Genomic DNA, 17,854 nt, shown 5'->3' with positions numbered 1-17,854 from the left:
TAAATATGTTTAAGCGTTGTTCTGCTGCTTGCAGTTGCTGATTTTTTTAATAGTTTGGTTGATGATCTTCCAATTTGATTCGTGCAGAAAAGGGAAGATTCGTGTGATTTGTATTTCTGGGAAGTTGCTGATGTGGGGGAATGCAACTACGCTGATTATTTGGTTAGCCGAGGAATCCCAATACCAACAGGTTGGGGTGTTGGACAAGTAACTGAAGGAACGACAGAAGAGGAAGATGCAAAGCAGAAGGTTAAAGATGCAGTTCCTCTGATCATGGCCAAGCAACAGCTGCTGAACGGCCTTGACAGCAATGAGGAGATGAAAGAGCTTGTGAAGATAATGGGCAAAATCGATGTGCTATGTAGGATGATTGTCTCTTTATTTGCAGTGTATGTAGCACTCGTGATGTATTCAGCGGCTACGACATGAGCACTTTGCTGAAACTAGTAATGTTTGAAACCTGTGTAGCAGGCTGGGCGTAGTGTTGTGAACATCTAATGATTTCTATTAACGGAAATCAGGGGGTATCCCCTTTTGCTCATATAAATAAATAAATAGCAGAGGCCCTGTCGGGTCAGCTTTGTTCTCATTCGAAGACGTTGAGCAAATTGCAGTCCAACAACAAACTATGTCATCAAATTCAAGTTTCACAGCCAAATATGAGTACAACTAAACAACAATGTCATCATGTTTTAGTTGTCATACAATCACCAAACACAAATCAGCATACATAACAAGTGATGTTCTCACAACAAAATACTAAACAACATGTTCATCAGGTTTCAGTTGTCATAGCAAACACAATTTCACATAGTAGATAAAAAATGTCTTCTGACAGGCAAATACGACAAAAGCAATGTAATCATCATCCGCAGCAGCAGCGTCAACATCTTCGCCATGTGTATCAGTCTGAATCGTAATTCCCCATGGTGTCATCTTCTTCTTCGTCCTCAACATCCTCGAACATTGGCTTCTTCTTGATCAACTCTTGTATGTCCACAGCACGACAGGCAATCTTTTCGCCGACGTCATTGACGTGATGGTTCTCAAAGATATTAGGAACATCTGTGTTATCTTGTACATCAGGAGCAGTGTAAGCATCATCTTGTTGTGCAACTTCATTAAACGAATTCCTCTACTCAAACCTTTGCAATACTCTTCAGTCATCGCTACATGCAAATGTGTCTTCCAAGAAAAATATCTGTGTTGCTTGATTTGCCAAAATAAAAGGCTCGTTGGTCTGGTACGCCTCCTTGACATTAATGGGTTTGAAATAATCATCAGCTCTGGGTTTTGCGATCCTAGAAAACAGGTTATACCAACGACAGCACAACAGAACCACACACCGATGATCCTTGAAACTGGAGATATACTGTAACTGAACAATGTCTGTTATGTTAGCATACATTTCAGTTGTCTCTTTGTCATACGTATCCGTGCTCATGATGGCACTGTTTTGTGTCTTCCTGACTTCGTCTCGTGCAAGGGTGTTGTAGCGCACATCTCCAACAACGCAAGATTCATAATGTCTTACCCGAGTATCAGGACCCATTGCTAGTGAGTAAAGGGCATCATCAACTGCCTGCCCATCCTCCCGCATCTTCTTAACCTATGGTTAGAAAATAGACAAGCTGATCATCTTATGTACTCAATATATTAAAAAAACTGACAGTGCACTTCAAAAGCTTACATGGTTCTTGAACCATTTCACAAATCCTGCCATAACCAGTTTGTCAATGTTTCTTGGATTTTGCAGTAGTAACTCCTCTTTGTAGATGCTGCACAACATAGTGATCACGTCAAACATCTAAATATATAAGAATGTGCTGCAAGTTTAGTAGATTACGATGTATAAGCTGCAGTACTGCACTTACTTGATATAAGGTAGTATCTTAGGACAGTTATTCAACACATACCAAACCATTTTGTCCAAATCTTTAGGTTTGTCCTCTTGTCAACTCTTCCCTTTAACTCGAATAGAATAATCAAAAACATTGAGCCCGGGATTGTCTTCACCCACCTCTTTGCTAAGCTGATCAGCTGTTTCAATGCATTTTGAGCAGAATGTCAATGCTTCTGTAGAAATGTGGGCCTCTGCAATGGAACCCTCGGGTCTAGCTCTGTTCCTAACATAGCCCTTGAAAGTGCCTAGCCTCCTTTCAATAGGGTACATCCAGCCATACTGTACTGGACCTCTAAGTAGTGCCTCATCAGGTAGATGAACAGCCAAATGCACCATCACATCAAAGAAGGCTGGAGGATATATCTTCTCAAGGTCGCATAGGATAGTTGGTATCTTGTCTCTAAGACGCTCCAAAGCATCTATCCTGATATTCTTACTGCAGAGTTCCCTGAAGAATTGTTCCAACTCTGCAACTGCAAATCCTTTCTGATAAGTCAGGGCGGCCCAATCCTCTAAGGATAACAGGTAAAACCCTTTGAAGTAGGACGTGGCAGTCATGAGTTTTCAACCCTTGTACCTTGTTTCCATTTGCACGGACTCCCCTTTCAGGGTTGGAAGCAAATCCATGTGGGAATCTCGCACGTGACAGGACCTCGACGAATTCTTTTCTTTTTACCTTGTCCAAGACGTGCACGGCTGGTGCCATATCCCGTGGTTTACCTTCATCTTGCACCTGCAAATCCTTTCTGATACCTAGGTGTGTCAAATCAATCCAAGATTTTAAGGTATCTTTCGTCTTGCCTTCAATATTAAGAAGTGTGCCGATAATGTTGTCACATATATTTTCTCGATGTGCATCACATCAAGATTATGCCGCAGATTCAAATCTTTCCAATACTCCAAGTCCCACAAAGTGGACCTGCGGGTAAACAATAATCTTTCTTCTACCCTGCCACGCTTCCTTTTCCCGCTACCATTACTAGGATGGTTTCCTGGTGTAATATGCCTGACCTTCTCTAATTCCACTTGCAACTCATCGGCGGCGAGCCTCTTTGGCGCATCACGGTTTTCATGCTTTGCATTGAACACATGTCTTCGGTATTTTCTAGGATGCGGCTTGTCCTTGGCAAGGAAACGGCGGTGTCCAATGTAACAGATCTTGCTAAGTATTGCGAATGATAACGGATTCCTGTCATAGCGAACACATGCATTGTAACCATGTGTCATTCGCCCTAACATAGTACCCAAAGCCGGATAATCATGGATGCACCAAATTATAAAAGCATGCAGAAAGAAATCAGCTGGTGGGCTGCTATATAGGTCTCGAGTGAGAACACCCTTCCATAGCTGTTGAAGTTCCTCCACAAGAGGCCCCATGAACAAATCAAAATCCTTTCCAGGACTTTTTGGACCTGGGATGAGCAAGGCCATCATGTAGTTTGATTCTCTGGTGCAGACATTTGGAGGCATGTTGTAAGGGATAACAAGCACTGGCCACATGCTATATGTGGCGCTCTGGTGGCCAAATGGGTTAAATCCATCTGAAGCTATGCCAAGTCTAATGTTTCTCGGGTCATCAGCAAACTATTTGTGTTTATCATTGAAGCTTTTCCACTCACTACCATGAGATGGATGGCTCATTACATTCTGATCTCTGTACTCCTGGTTCCTAGAATGCCACAGTACATCCTCTCTTGTTTCAGCATCATGAAACAACCTCTACAATCTTGGTGTAATTGGAAAATGTCTTAGAACATTATGAGGAATCCTCTTCACAGCATCACCATCTTTCCATCTTGATGATTTGCATTTCGGGCATTCACTTAAGTTGGCATAATCCTTCCGGAACAGAACACAATTATTCTTACAAACATGGATCATATCATATCCAATTCCAACTGCACGAAGGAATTCTTCATTTTCCTGTAGGTGTGAGGCAGCTCAGATGCATCTGGGAAAGATTTGCGGAAAGCAGCCAACATCGCATCGAATGATTTGTTGGTCATCCGCTCAGATGTCTTCACCTGAAGAAAGGTGACCATAGCTGAGAATACTGACAGCTTATTTCCTGGGGTGACAACAACGTTGCATTGTTCCAACATGCGGGCCCACCGTTTTTATTTCTGCAGGTGAAAGTTCACGGAATGCATGAGCATTTCGTAGCATTGTTTCAATGTTGTTCAAACTCACTGGCTCCGCCACCACCACCTCCTCCTCCTCTTCCACCTGAGCATCAGGCAGATCAAGATGGTGATCTGCTGCTTCCACGTAGTCAATAGCATTGACGTTCAGAGCTTCACCATGATGAACCCACCTAGTATATGTGACCGACATCCCATACAAGTGTAGATGGTTTTGCACAGTTGACTGGGGTCTTGTAACTGAATTCATACAACTGCTACACGGGCAGAGCACATCTGATTTCGGACCACCGTACTCAGCTCTGATAAAGTTCATGAAGTTTTCAACCCCCTCGACATATGCAGCGGAGAATCTTCGAGCAGAAGTTATCCAAGTCTTGTCCATTTGTTAGAAATACAAATTAGTTCTTCTACTAGATATTACAGGAAAAACATATATGCTTTTTTATGAAGTACAGAAAAAAATACCTAGGTCGATGTCTAAAGCTATGGCAAGATATTTGGATGAGCAGATCTTAGTAACGAAATATATGTAAAGCTAATTCAGCAAACAGATTTGAGTGCCAAATTATGGCAGGCTGTTTCAGCAGTCAATGAGGCCGAGCATACAACCATCAAACTATTGAAGGCCATCGCAGCAACAAAGATCGAGTATAAAACGGTGTAGAGCTATTTCACCTAACAGATTGGCTACTAGACCATGGCAATCTACGTCACAATAAATATATGGAAGGATATTTTAGCAACTAATTGGCCTTGGCATGCCATCTCAGCTAAGTAGATTGAGTGCAGAACAGGGCAAGGAAGCTTCTTAAGTAGAGCATATTGACAGTAAACTACTTCGGCAAACAGTGAGATTAACAGCGTCTATCAGCTAACATTCAGCGCTACATCGACATGAACGAGGCCTCAGTCTAGAATGCGCGTACTGTGGGAGAAGCTGACCGCCATGCGTCTCCACACGAACGTCGCCAGTGGTGGCGGCGCTAACCGCCGTGTGCCTCGATAAGAACGTAGCTAGAGGTGGCGGCGTGGCTAGAGGACGGCAGTCTACGAGAGCGTACTGTGGGAGCGAGAGGATCACCGAACCATGGCACCGACGTATCGGCGCGGCGGGGAGGGCGGCTTTGGCGGAGCGAATGGAGTGGAGGGGGACATGGGGGAGGGGGGTTTGGGGAATATTATTGGCTAGTTGGCTGAAGGGCGGTTGAATTGGATTTGGGGGGAATTTTTGGGTGTGGGGGGGAGGATTTTCGAGCGGTGGGTGGGGGGAGTTTGGCGCATGGTCGGTTTCTCCAAGTGCAGTCCCACGTGTCAGTGAAGAGGCAAGCCGAAGCGCGTTCCGTTTGCATGAGCCGTGTGCAGAACCGAACATGTGTGGGGTGCAATGCGACCGCGACAAGAGTGATGTGAGTGTACCGCCTTTTTTCCTTTTAAACTAGGTGCTTCGCCCCCTCAAAAAAAATTGTTGCTTCGCGCGATCCATCGATACTACTACTAGTAATCCGGTAATCCTGACTAAAACGGCGCGACCGGGTCGCGCGATATGCTGGGAGGTTGGCTTAGTTGGGTTTTTTTAGGACGAGTAATGCTACACCTACGTGATACCAGTTAAGTAATTAACGTAATGTGAAACATGTGAGCTGTTGATTGTAGATTGGGGGGAGGGAGGGGCCCACCACCATGAAAATCAGGGGAGGAGAGAGAGAGGCAATTTATGTTAACCCTTTCGTAGGTTCCTGTAGATGTAGAAAGATGTGAAATGCGTGAATGTGTAGTGGACGTACTATTGGAGTGCCTAAAATAATTTGTGTATGTATAGACCCTATGTGTTTATTTTACTTCGCATGTTAGATTTGTCTCAGTTCAATAAAAAGCAGAGTTGGTAATGATGGTGCGCCTGTCATCCTGCAATATAGGAAGGAAACTATGACAATTTACCCGCACTCCTCTCCACATTTGCAGATAAGGCTTTCCCTTGTTCATCCTTTTCTCCCACAAGATCTTTATCTTCCATGCAACGCAAGGGCATCTTGCTAGTACTCCTACAATATGTATATTATTGTGAAAGTTCATATATACCAGCCGAGATTAATGCAAACACGGCAGATTTTCATTACATTTCGAACTTTTAGAGGACAGAAAAATAAAAGAAACCCGACCCTAAACCTATTCTACGGCGGCGACCGACGTCCTCCATCTGCGATCTCTATGTACGGGGGCTGGGTTCAAGACCCGTGAAGTGAAGGTGCGGTCTCCGGCGAGGAAGAGTAGAACACGGGATACGGACCGGCCTGTTGGCACACCATGCCCTGCCGCCTCCCATGCCCTACTCATCCTCGGAGGAGTCCGCGACCTCGGTGGTGTCGGACGTTGGACGGCGGCAAGTAGGACGCGTGGCTGACGGTGCTCCCGTCGTCGACCGCCAACGTGGCCACCGCTTGTGCGGTCGTGTCCGCGTCCGGCTACGCCGCTATTGCGTCGCGAGAGGCGACTTGAGCGAGGGCGGTGACCTCGAGCTTCATCCCCGAAGACAAGCTCTCCCGTAGAGCGTTCGCACTTGCGGTCATGGCGGATGTAGTGCCAGGTAGGAGGACGATGCGCTATGGTGTGGAGGTTAGCTGGGCGTTGCCGCTTTAAGTAGCGCATCCGGTGAGGCCAAGCGTCCGGGTGAGTCATTAAGTTGACGGAGTTGGTTCCTCGAGCACCGAGCCTCTTAACGACGACATACGAACGGACATCATGAATGCGGGCAGCTGGCGCCGGCTGGGAACGCACCGCGCGATAGTGTGAGGGACGAGGGTTTTGGTGTGCCAGGGTAGTCAGCTGCGGTCGTGGCAACGTTGGAGATGCCCTTTGCTCACATGCGATCCCCGCATGTCATTGAAAAAGCAAGACGACCCGGCATGGTCTCAGGTCCAGAGGATGTAGTTGGCCACGCTACACCACTCCGCGGACGCGTCGCGGCGCCCCATGCATCCTCGACGAGCCGGGTGTTGGAGTGTGTTTGGATTGTGGCCAAAGTGCACCTTACCAAAATTTGGTCATGACCCAAAGATTGGTCTTTGTTTGGATGGTTGCCATTTTTTTGGCATGCCAATGAACTCTAGCCAACTCTAGTTCATTTTTCTTGCCAATGTCGGCCAAATCATGGGCAACCAATACCTCAACCAAAATTTTGGTCATGACCCAAAGATTGGTCTTTGTTTGGATGGTTGCCATTTCTTTGGTATGCCAATAAACTCTAGCCAACTCTAGTTCATTTTTCTTGCCAATGTCGGCCAAATCATGGGCAACCAATACCTCAACCAAAATTTTGGCTACCCAATGCTTTGATGGGGCAACCTTGGGCACAAACCAAACATACCGTTGGTCGTGCCACAGCACTAACGCCACCCTCGGCACACTGAAACCGACCGTGTCTAGCTACGATATGAGCGTGTTGCTCACCGTGGTCGCCGTGTCTAGAGGCGGTGCTGGAGCTGCGCCCCGTTGTTGGCCCCAACGACCCACATGAACGGTTGTCGGTGGCGAGGAGCTCATGGGCCAGCTCCTCCATTGGACTAGTCTGCCCCACATGTCGGTTTCCCTGTTTTCCCGGCCATATTCGAGCGTCAGTGCTCCGTGTTGTGCATTAGGCCTTTCACTATGTAGGCCAAGCGAGACAACTTATTGTTTATTTGAGCCGTTCAAGTATAATCATGTGGCGTTTGCTTATTTCTCATTCCTCTCCAACCCTCTTCTCCATCGATCATGTCACCCTCCAGTCGAGTCCATCCTCCCGCATGCCTCATTTGAACATTCCGCGGAGTATCATTCGCATGTACCCACCCTAGTCCTCTTTCAACAGATCTCCATACCCCGAGATGAAATCGAGAGGGAACGAGTGGGGGCACGTGATACCTAAGGCGGATTCAAAATTTTGAACCGGTGATCATAACATCCGCAAATCATATATAAAGGGTATTCAATGTTCATTTCATTTTTGAACATACAATATACTCCCTTCTATCATTTCTAGTTTACATATAAGTTTTATGTGTAGTCAAAGTATCTCTACTTTGATCAAAAAGGTATCAACATTCAACAACGCCCAATCAATATTGTTAGATTCGTACGTACTCCTAGATTTGTACTTGAGATGGTTTCCAATTTGACTATTGACAAGATTAGTAGTACATGAGATGTATAATGTGAAAATTATATCATTGGAAACTCCTTTCACATACGAATTTGACCGTATGCTTTGTGTAAGTTGCATGTCATATATTATTACTCTAACATTTGGTCAAAGTTAGCCTCGAAAAACGCATTAGACCCTGTATGCTTTGTGTAAGTTGCATGTCATATATTATTACTCTAACATTTGGTCAAAGTTAGCCTCGAAAAACGCATTAGACCCTGTATGCTTTGTGTAAGTTGCATGTCATATATTATTACTCTAACATTTGTGTAAGTTGCATGTCATATATTATTACTCTAACATTTGTGTAAGTTGCATGTCATATATTATTACTCTAACATTTGGTCAAAGTAGTATAGTGGAAGTGGATCCTCTGACGTAGGTATCCCTGCCTTACCCTCCCATTTCGGTCACTTACTGGCGGACCCCATGCTTGCTAGGCCCCGCATGTCAGTTACTCAATGGGTTCGGCCATGTCAGGGGATCCTCATCCGTAGTATACTCCCTCTATTTTTATTTACTCCGCGTAAAACAGAGGGAGTGGTGGTATAATAAATGACGCGGGCGGGGGCGGGGGAGGGACGTCGGTTTGCTCTCAACTTCGGTCCCACAAGCGAGCAAAAACGCAAGACAAAGCGTGTTCCATTCGGTGAGCGACGTGGAGGGTCCAGCATGCCGGGCTGCAACGCGAACGCGACAAGAGCGATGTACAGTCAAAACCGATTGACCGGTCGTCACCGGAACCATTATTCACACCAGAACCTTCGCTGCTCGGCCTACGCCAGCCACTGCCCTAAAACCACACCAAATCTCCAGCCCATTCCCCCACCTTTCGATCCCCTAGCCCGCACCAAGCGTCCCATAGTTCTCCGGAAAACCATGGTGCGCCGCAAGATCACTTACTACAAGATGCTGACGCCGGAGCGCCACGCAGAAATCGCGGTGGCGGTCGGCGCCACAGACCTCCGTTCCCAAGCTCGCTTTGCGGCGGGCCAATCCCCGAGTTCTCTGGAGCCAAGCTACGAGGAGGAGGAAGCCGATCCAATGTTCATGGCGGAGGTCGCGGCGCAGAAGGCCCCCGATGGGTATGAGACGATGGACGTTGACTTCGTGCCGGCGTCCGAGTCCCCCATGGTGCAGGCGGACCAGCGTTTCAACATGGCGATACTAAAGGAGGACCGGGAGGCAGAGGCTCAACTCGACGCGGAGCGCGCATACGCCGCTGCCATTGAGGCTCTCCTGCAGGCGGAACTAGATGTCGTGGATGCGAACCGGGCGGCGGAGGCTCAACTTGAGGCGGAGCGCGCGGATGCCGCTACCATCGAGGCCCTCCTGCAGGCGGAACCGGACGTCCTGGACTTGAACCGGGCGGCGGAGGCTCGACTCGACGCGGAGCGCGCGGATGCCGCTGCCATCGAGGCCCTCCTGTAGGCGGAACCGGGCGTCCTCGACTTGAACCGGACTGTGCTGTCGTCCGTGCAGAGTGCCCGCACGCTCCGCTTGAACGAGTATCTGGAGGCCAAGGACAACCACGGTGCGGAGACACACGTCGGCAGCGATGACTGGTTCGCGCCGGCAGCCAAAGACGACGAGGCCGTCTCTTTCCGCGAGCAATGATAGTTTTTCTTTATGTTGTTGTTTTTATGGATCTTTTGTTGTGTAAAAACATATATTTGTTATGCAAGTCGCCTGACTTGGGTCAGTATACCATTTCAGTCGGTTGGATGAATATCCTACGTCTCCTAACCCTTCTTTCCTCCTTCTTCCTCACCTCTTCTTCTTCCCCAACAGACCACCGCACGGGCCGTACGGATACTCCCCAACATGTAGTTGGATAAACATACTCTATGAACGAAAATTATGTGTCAGCGATAGGATGGCTGAGTTTGGTTTGTTCACATGCGACAACACGTGTCAGTGAGGGTGCGCTCCCTTGGTTGGGTTTGCGGCGTGCAGGAGCGACTGTGTGAGGGTGCGGTGCGACCGCGGCATGCAGGAGCGACCGTGTGAGGGTGCGGTGCGACCGCGACAGCCATGCGCAAGTGTACCTCCTTCTCATTTTGAAAACTTTAGGCAAGCTTGTCAAAAATGTGTGGCGAAGTTTGGCAATGCAAGGCCTAGACCCAAACAGGATAAGTACGTACGTACTAGGAGTACTAGTGTTAAAAAAGAAAGACGGGGTTTTCCTTCGCGGGATTTAATCGATACAAATCCTCGTTTCACGTGTCAATTAATGCGTATTTTTTTCTCCAAATACCAAAGAGCTAACAATCGCACTCCTCATAGCTTGATTAATTCAGCGCCATGCAAACCAACCTTCTCACTTCCGCATGCATGCATGTCGTCTCTCCCTCTCCCCTGTCCATCTCTCTGCACGCATGCGCCTCTCGCTCTCTCTCTCCTGTTTCTGCATGCAAGCATCTCTCTCTGCCTTGGGAAGATGCGAAGCACATGGGAAAGAGAGATGGGATTACTGCAGGCATGCATGCGGTGGAAAGGGATGGAGGGCCCGGTTGGAAAGAGCAGCGAAAAAATGCCAATGCATAGAGCATTGCGGGGAAAAAAATTCTCAGACGCAGACAAAAAAGGACCGGAGGGAGTACTACTAGGAGTACTAGTGCGGTGAGATGGTTTCTCAAAGAAGACGATGGAGAAGCGGAGTCAGCGAAGAGTGAAATGATGGTTGCTTCGTCCGTGCTTTTGTGATTTGACGCCTCACTGCTTTGTGATTTGTGATAGAAGGGACAGGGGAGTAGACTCTGTGCTCTATACTGTACTACATGCGTCCAAGCATGGGAGAAAGAGGAGATACGTTGCATTTTTCTATTCCTTCAATTAATCAATCAGGGAGGTTTGGTTCCATCTTTTTGGCTCTGGCAACACCGTCCACAATGGTTCCCACGATGCCAAAAGCTATTTTCACATTTGGCTACACATTGTGGATGCCCTTAACCGTACCACTTGGTTTTGCTCCTATGTGCTATCTACAAATCTCAATTATATTGATCTAAAAAATTATAGAATCAAGATTAGTAAAAAGGAGGTGATTTTGCCGCGCGAATGGCGGGGGATGTTTCTTATTTGAGCAATGCTACATCCACGTAATGGTTTACGTAAAGTTATGAATTGATGTGATGTGGGACTATTTGATTGGATTAAAGGAGAGGATTAGGCCCACCCCACCTAAAAATTAGGGGGGCATATATAGATTAGACGGAAAGTATACGTAGCAGCTACGTAGCCCTTTGTAAGTCTAGGATTAGGCTTCTTATTTTCGGAGGATGTTGTCCTCACGGTTTGCTAACATGCGGTCCCACGTGTCAGTGCTTTACCAAGCCGATCCCGCGTCCCACATGAGGTAGAACAACGGCAGAAGCAACACATGGTTAAGTTGAAGAAGATGAGGGAGAAGCGGATTCAGCAATGAGTGAAATGATGGTTGCTTCGTCCATCCAACTTAACTGCAGGAAAGGTGCAGCTTTGTGATTTGACGCCTCATTGCTCATTACTACGCCGACGCCATGACTGGGGTGCTTCACCCCGGCTGCTCTGCACTGTATTCCGGTATGGCACGTGGACCCGGTAGCTTGATGTCCCACATGTCGGCGAAAGGGACTAGAAGATTTATGAAAGCGAGCGCTCCACTCTTACGACGGAGGAGTAGACGACACGACGGCCCAGTGAACTGTCACTTGTACTGTATAGTACTATAGTTTTGCTGTTTCGCATGATCCATCGATACAAACCCAATTAAACAGGAAAGGGCGGGATTTTTCCCGCGCGGTAGATGATACTGGCCATACATTTCAAAGGCAATTTTAATGTATGCAAACTGAATAATTATAAGTAACAATATGATATCTAGTAAAACTAAAAACACATATGATTTGTTGTGTTAGAGTGTAGTAGTAGTGATGTATTGCATAGTTGTTAGATGTAACATGCGAGAACATGTAGAGATGTAGTTCTGGAGAGCCTACAGAGAGAAAAGTGTAATACGGTCACCGAACTTCAGAATAAGCTGATTACGGTCACTATATATGTTTTGCAGTGATTATACGGTCACTTGCTCACAGTTCAGCATCGGATTGCACTCTGTTGACCGACCAAATAGTCTGCGTGGCGCCATGTTGACTAGTTAAATTGACCACATTCCTTGTGGGTCACACCTGTCAATTCACATAGGCAAAAGGTCAGATAAACACAAATTTACGCAGGCACGACAAGGCTCCAACCCGTGTGCGGGAATCACCTGGTTGTGTATGTGTCTGTCAGGGCCTGATGTGTGCGCATGCACATGTAGGCTGAGCACTTGAGCGTGAGAGTGTGTGTTGGTCGTGTGGTGTACTGGTGTGTGCATGCATGCGTGCGTGCGTGTGTGTGAGTGTTGCGTGCATGCGGGGCTGCATGTGTACGTGTGAGCGTTGCGTGCGTGCGTGGGTGCATGTGTTGAGTGGATGCAGTTCGTGTGCATGCGTGCGTGTGTGTATAATCACCACACCAGCTCCTGTGTGTTAAAACAGACGGCTCAGCATACCAATGCAAGGCCACCTTGTCCGCTGTGCCCGCGGTCATGACTTCGAACCACCATCCAAATATTTTTTTGTCATTTGTTTTCATTCTTACTAGCAAGATGCCCGTGCGTTGCACGTAACATCAAGATGCATTTGTATGACTTGTTTATTTGGTGAGAGAAAAGGATGAACGAGGGAAGGCCTTATTTGCAAATGTGGAGAGGTGTGTGGGTACCTTTTTGCAAAATTGCCATAGTTTCTTTCATATCCGTCAGATATAAATCGGACGGCCTATATTGCAGGATGGCAGGCACACCATCATCACCAACTCTATTTTTTATAAGAGTGTATTTTATGTATTTTATAAGAGTGTAGATGTAGAGTAGATACAAGTCGACAGGTGGGCACGATGGTAGTGAGATAATGTGATGCAACACTAGAGGTGCCACGTGGAGCGTTTAACTGGTCAACTAGTCATGTCATGAGCAAATACAGAGTTGTACAGTGAGCCCGTGACTGTATAATAACCACTAAACGTAAATGGTGACCGTAATGAGTGGATTCTGAAGTCCAATGTACGTATCGTGCTTTCGCTTCAAATACAATGATCGTCATTGCATATATTGCGAGAGAAAGATGAAACATGCGTGAATTTTCTGGGGGCTTACTTTTAGAGGACCTGGAGATAGTTTTGTGTGCATACGTGAAAGGGGCGTACAGGGGGGTATGCGATGGAGAGAGAGATGCTCTTTGTTTCTCTTTATTATGACTAACTTTGTATATAGTATAAAAATATACAAATTCACAGTGCGGAATAAATATCATTGTGGGCACCATGCAATGCAAATTAGCGTTCGTACTCCTCCATATAACTTTGTAATGTTGTATATATGTAGAAACTCTAAAATAATTTTTTGGCCACACTTTATTCAAAAGTAATGTTGTATGCGAAATAAACGTGAAGAGAGGGCTTTTTAGATCAACGGGGTACGTGATGTAACATGTGTGAATGTGTAGTTGATGCATTTGGCGGGGCCTAGAGAGGTATGTGTGTGTATTACGTATTCGAGAGAGGCATGGATAGAGAGGCCGACGGGGGGGCGTGGGAGAGATAGCACGAGAAATGAGAGTGGTCTAGAGAGAGAGAGACGAATATGACGTCACGACAAGAGATTCCATTCCCTTGAGTGTGTATATGCAAGGGGGAGGGAATAGAGGCACCAGGAGAAATTTTCTGTGTGTGTGGTGTTTGTGTTGGTATGTGTGGGTGTGAGAAGATAATGAGACGTGGGGGCAGAGGGTGTGTCACCGCGTGAGGTCCGGTGGGTCGAGGTGAGGCCCTTCGTTCGGTTCCGTCCTGCGCCACATTGGTCGACCCGTGACGCATTTAGGAAGACCCATGGATGACTAGTCGTACAAGATAAAGATATCAGAATTGTGAAAGACTCTGTGTCCACTGACAAAGCCGGCTAGGATCTGTAACCCTTGGTTCTCGGACTAACGTAACCCCTTTATCTCTGATATTACTATTCATCCAACCTAACTTTAAGGGGCATCCTACAGAATGCTCTGCTAGAATCATACTCGTCGATTAGGAAGAGAGGTGTGAGGCAATGCGTGAGAGACAGGCATAAAGATAATGTGCTTACATGAGACACGTAGGCAGGTCCATGTATATAGAAAGGGTCGATGAGGATTGTGCGTGTGTATGTTTGCGACAGGAAGAGTGCTTGTGATAAAGGTTAGTGAAAATAGTTGTAAATGGTTACGAGAGGGAGGGAGGGTTATATCTAGAGCATGTGTGCGAGAAAGACACCTCGGGAGAGAGTGTGTGAGCATGTGTGAGAGACCACCGATGGAGAGTGGAACAACACGTAAAAGACTGCTCTACACATTGATTACAGATATAAATTGTATCCAAATATTCGGATGGGATCATGATATTTGCAATTCGCGTAAGGAGCGGTCATTGATCCATCAGACATCTAGATTCTATCGAATTTGAGCATGTCTATGTTATTATTTGACATAATTGATCCACATAGTTAGTATTTTGAACTCCAGACAATGCATCCCTTTAGCAATCGAATATAAACGTGAGTATAGTTCATGTTGTGTGTGTAAAGCACATTATACATACTAAAGTTACACAATGGACATTATAAATAGCTACCTATGAACTAGCATACATTTGAATTCAACTTAAGGTGGTTTAAAAAATCGAATTCAACATGAAGTCCATTCAATTATTTGAATTTGATATCATGGCATTTGTAAACCATACCTAAATTATGGGGGCACCAATCTTTGCTCTGATTTCATACATAATAGCATATGTAGTCGTGTACAAAATAGATTCAAATTTAGCTCCTCCATTCCAAAATAATCGTAGTTATAGGATTTTCAAGTGTCAAAATTTCAAAAAGAAGTGGATAATTTAATGAGGTTTTCAAACATATAAGGTCAAATATAACGTTGTCTATTTAGGTCAATCCTCATAGTTCAAGAGTACTCTAAACGTGAATGCTTGTGTTTCAAAATTTCGAACGAAGCGCCAAAAGAGCCTCTACTCGCCCGAAACCGCGTGAGACCAATGTTTGGTAGTACAAGGAAATTACTTTTCTAATAACTCTGACCTGTGAAACCTACTGGCTCGACGTCCAAAGGTCTAAACCGGGGTAGGTTTGTAGCTTCATCTAGACGCCACGCAACCGCATCCGAAAAACATTCATACACAATGGCTTCCTAAGCACACATGCGCGCGGCCGAAATCACTCCCGCACACTATTTGGGACACTTGGGATTACCATCCTACCCCCGACCTGCAGTAGGTCCGAAATTTAAGAGGGGGGCAAAGTTTGTACTTTCCCCAAATTTCAAACAAGCGCGTCCCATCTTCTGTTCAAAAAAGCCAAAAACAAGCGTGTCCCAGACCGAAACATGGTCCCCCCTCCCCCCGCCCACCCCGTCCTATTCCCCATTCGTACTCCCTGGGCGCCAAAACTACCTCTCCACTAGCCACAAAACCCCGACGTCCTCCGTTCGCCACCCCATCCCACCCATCAACCGTCGCCCTCCTCCATCACACTGGAGCCGATACCCCGACGTCGTCGTCCACCGCAACCTCAACCGCAACGCCCTCCACGGCTAGTAGTTGAAGCCGAGGCCGAGCCGTCCGTACCCAGCCAGTTCAACCATGTCGTCCTGCGCCTCACCGCTGCCGCTCCAACTTCACCACCCTCCACCGCACCAGAGCTGTTCCTGCTACGCCGTCCTTCGCCGCCTCGGATCTGCTTCCCCTCCGCCGACATACGGCCACAGCAACACAGTCAACAATTTGGCCATGGGTTCGTCCAAGCCTGCACCCTCCAGAACATCGGTTTCCCCGGTAAAAAGAAGAAGATCGCCGCGACATGTGGAGGTGACCACACCGGCAACCGAAAAAGGTACTCCTCTTCCCTTATTCGTGCAAATCTTACATCTCTGCTTGCACGGTATTCATCCCACAGAAGACACTAGTTGACCGCTTCTTCTTGATACTAGATGTTCCTAGTAACTCGCGATGCACAAGGTTTCTCCTCATATACTATTTCACCTTAGCTAGAGGTCCGTCACCCCCCTGAATTTCAATTTCTGGCCAGTTGATTTCCAATTAACGGAAGCATTCCACGGCGTAACAGGCGCTAGTACGCCTATTACGCCGGGGAAGCAGCGCCTTGGGATTTATCTTAAGGGCGTGTGCGGCCTAGAGCTACTGGCGCCCGATCTGGAGGTCGGCCGGGATTAAAGGGATGGCCTGGGGGCGCTGCTAAGCACAGCGGTGGGTGAGGTCGATGGGAGGGCGGGGCGGCGGAGGCAGGGGTCTGGGCCGATGGTCGCTGGCGGTTCGAGAAAGATCGTCAACAGTGACTGGCGGGAGGTAGACGAAGGCCATCTGCCCGTTCCTTATAGATCGGACGGTTCATTAAAAAAATCGACTGACCTATTTATTTTTAGTCGACTATTATCTTAGATATGACCACATGTGGTGGTGTGCTGGAGGAGTACCTGCATTTCCTGTGCTCATATATTACAAAATCATACAGAGTAGAATCTAATTTTGTTTGCCATGCAATGTTGTAGAGCTATCATATGTCTCCTGTCATTTATTTTTCAGCCACCTGCTATCTGCTACTTTTACAGTGCACTAGTTCTGCACACACTTCACCCTTACTCTCACTATTGTGTTTTTATGCAAGGGTATTTCAGACCCTGCCTTGACAGAAGCAGAAAAGAATAGAGAGAAGTCGCTCCAGCGTGGTATGCGGCTAGGCCAAAAACGTTTCAAGGCTTTAAAGGGTGTAGTGCCAGCAAATGGAGACGAGGAACGTAGCTCTGGAGTTGATGATCTCGCTCGCCGTGAACCACTAACCCAGGTGCTTGCTTTAACTTCATGGTGTCATATGTGGTTGCACGTTGCATATGGTGTCTAGCTTGTATTCGAAAGGCCGAAGTCGGTAAGATAAGGAAAGATTTTTTTTACATGAACCACCATCCTGTGAGCACCAGAAGACAAATAGCTAGTCAGGGCACTGGCCGAGCCAGTGACAAGCCCAGCAAAGATAGGCATCACCTGTAAGCCAACTAAAAAGCTGCGATGGTGGCGAAGCAGCCCGCCTCCCACCAGGCTCTCAGGTCCTAGATGATCATGCTCATCACTCCAGCCGGATGTCTAGCTTGTATTGCTTCCAATTTGGTTAAATTGCATCTACTTAGCTTACACATTATACCTTTGAATATGACATGCCTTTCTGTTTTTGGTACACACTAGTACATCTGTGTATTAACCATGTTCTTACATCAAACTAATGTTCTTGTGTATCCCTCATCAATCACTTATGACGAGGCAGGCAGGCAAGGGACTACTCCTCATTTAAAGAATGCAGCGTCAGCCTCCCGACATGATTCTCAAGAAACAGAAATGCTAGATGAAGCTAGTGAACGTAGCTCTGTAGTTGATTACAGCATTTCCCCTACACTAGCATCGCAGGTGCTTGCTCTAACTTGGCAGCGTGATATGTGGTTGCATGTTGCATATGGTGTCTAGATTGTAATTCTTCCAATCTGGTTAAAC

Source organism: Triticum urartu, chromosome 2 (assembly GCF_003073215.2).
Source record: "Triticum urartu cultivar G1812 chromosome 2, Tu2.1, whole genome shotgun sequence".
Lineage (NCBI taxonomy): Eukaryota > Viridiplantae > Streptophyta > Magnoliopsida > Poales > Poaceae > Triticum > Triticum urartu.
This window is presented reverse-complemented; position numbering follows the sequence as displayed.